A 2,856-nucleotide genomic window follows, 5' to 3' on the forward strand; every position below is an offset into this window, starting at 1 on the left:
TTAAAATAGTCTATTTTATCCTGAAATCTACCTGCACTCATCACTACCTCGAACTTTGTTCCTATGTTTTTGCCTTCTTTCACATTGTAATTTTTTTTTTTTTAATCATAAAACTGACCTTCCAGATCTTCTAAATTTGTTCTTATAATTTTGTTCTGTTATGGACTCTTCCGTCTGTCTGTTGAATTCCAGGTAGTTGTCATGTATGTCTCTTCTTGTTGGTTTTCAGTCCAAAGAATTCCCTTCAGGATGTTCTGAAGATCTACATTGGCTTTGGCAAAAAATTCCTTTGCTTATGTTTTTCCTGGAATGTTTTTATTACACCATGCCATTTGATTGACAGCTTTACTAGGTAGATGAATCATGGTTGGCAGTTTTTTTTCTTTCAGTGTTTTATATATATCTCCCCATTGCCTGCATGGTTTCTGCTGAAAGATCAGCACTTAATCTAATCTGTTTGCCTTTGTAAGTAACACTACTCTTTCCCCTAGCTGCTTTCAAGAGTCTCTGCTTGTCTTTCATTTCAGAGAGCTTGATTATTATATGTCTTGGTAATTTTCTTTTGCGGGGAGGTCTAGCCTTTCCTGTGATTTGTTGAGATTCTTTTTTTTTCCCTAAAGAATAACTTTGTTTTATTATCATGATTTGTGAAAATGAAATAGGGCAAACAGTACAAGGAAGGGCACAGACAATGTCTAGTTTTAAGTCTCAAATTTCTTCTTTTTGATGGGTGGTGGGAGCTGAGCAATGATGTCATCCAGGGGCCATTCTACTGCCACTAGTGTCCTTTCATCCAACAGTTCCATGAAGAGGAGAGACTTATACTTCTTAGAAATTTTAAAAGCATGGGCTGTACGCTGCCTGATATTTGATTCATTAATGAAAGAAGCTGGATTGTAGAGTAAGGTTCTGTAGTTAGGAAGAGGCAATGACTTGCCAATGATGCAGAACATATAGGTATCATGGAGAAGGATGTGCATTGGTATCTTGGGATGAAAACTGATGCGTGTGATTGGAGTATCCCTTTGGAGCCAAAGGTGATGAAACCCATGCTTCTGAATGGTCAAGCTCCACTCTGTATACTGCTTGTCTGGGATACTGTACTCAAATACCTGTTGGTCAGAATGAGCAATAACAAGGTTGTTGGTTTTGGGAGCAATGGCAAGGGCAGTCACAGGGAAGTTGTAAGCAGGCACTGTGCAGTGAGGCTTTAATTGTTTCAGGCTGTAGATGTGGACCCCAGCACTGGTACCTGATGCAGCCAGCCAATTACCATCAGGACTGACTGCCAACAGACACATGGCTTCCACAGTCCCTGACTGGGGCTGAAAAGTATGCAGGTGTTTAAAGTATCCTTCCGACAGCTGGATGATATGATGAGACCCTTTAGTTGATGCCACAAAAAGTCTGGTGGAGTCTTCAGTAAACAAAATCTGAAGGGCAGCGCAAAGGAATGCTGGCATTTTGGGAACCCTTTGGAGGCTTATGTTGTCATGTTCATAACTCAACCAGTAAAGCAAAAACCTAGAGGCTGTTGAATAGGCTATCCAACTTCCACATGGGGAAATATATCTGCAAGTGATATTCTAAGGATCCTTTGTCTTGAGCTATAATAAATGATCTGCATTTTTAGAGAGTGGAAGGATAGCTCCATTCTTTTCTGTTGCACCTATGGCTCCCAGTCTCCAAAGTTCCAAATGATGAGCAAATTGGAAGAGGAGGAGTTGCTTCTTCATTGAACAGGAAATGAGACAGTGATGAGGGAAGGTGATTTTTCGGAGCGCAGCATAATAATTCTTTACTTCCATCTTCTCCATGAGAGGACAAAGAACTAAGTGAGTGTGCCTCCAGAAATGAGCGCCGTCGAGCTGTGGGCCACCGTGCACACGTCGTGAGTGTGACACTGGAAATGCTTTGTCTGAACGCACTGTTTCTCTTTACTGTTGGAAGTCACAGAGACCAGCTGAAAATGGAATACCGTCCCCTTGGCTGTGCCCACCACGAAATTGTCTTCTTGATCAGATACGGCAATGGACTGCACATCAGCATTTGCGATGAAATGGCTTTTGATGAGTGTCCCAGTAGCTGAGTCCCAGAACTGCACCTTCCCCACAGAGTCTACACTTTTGACAGTGCCATCAGACAAGAAAGCCATACCCCATATGATGCACTTCTGTTTAGATATCACCCATGTATCGCCTGTCCACAATCATTTTATAAATAGCACTCCTTGATTTGACATCAAACACATTAATGTAGTCTATGGAGCCAGCTGTAATGTGGGTACCAGAGGGATGCCAGCTGAGACTCAGGATGTGACTTTTCTGCCGATCAAAATGTCTTTCAAACTGGATTCTGTCTGAGGTGATTTGAAATAGTTTCACAGATCCATCCTCACAGCCAATCAAAAGTTGAGAGCCACTGGGGCTAGCAGGCATGCTCCATATGGGTCTTCCAAAGGCATCCATTGAATACTTGATGTTCAACACCTGGAGGTCATACTCAATAATTTCTCCATTGAGTCCACCACTGAAGAGTCTCTGTCCTTTTGCCCAGCACAGAGCTTCTGTAACTCAAACCTCATGACCTGGGAAAAACTTCTCCTGAAAGTAGTTTGCTGACAAGTTATAAATTTCCACAGTGCCATCTGTTCGTGAAACAGCCAATTTGTTTAACTGGTTATTGTAAACCACACAGTGGATCCCTGATGGGACATAATTAAAGAAACATACTCAATGGACCCTAAATTCACCCATTCTCTAGGATCTTGTCACTACTACTTCTCCCTCCTAGCTGCCAACAAACACAACGAGGGTAAGGCATTGGGTCTGGTTTGCCACTCGTTCCCTCGGTTCA

The 2,856-nt window shown here is 42.2% G+C and overlaps 1 pseudogene; it reads right to left on the reverse strand.

Annotated features, from left to right (window-relative positions):
• Positions 1 to 701: 701 nt before the first annotated feature.
• LOC102823090 lies at positions 702 to 2,468 on the reverse strand (annotated as a pseudogene).
• Between the last annotated feature and the right edge of the window lie 388 nt (positions 2,469 to 2,856).

This window comes from Chrysochloris asiatica, unplaced genomic scaffold, assembly GCF_000296735.1.
Source record: "Chrysochloris asiatica unplaced genomic scaffold, ChrAsi1.0 scaffold00068, whole genome shotgun sequence".
Lineage (NCBI taxonomy): Eukaryota > Metazoa > Chordata > Mammalia > Afrosoricida > Chrysochloridae > Chrysochloris > Chrysochloris asiatica.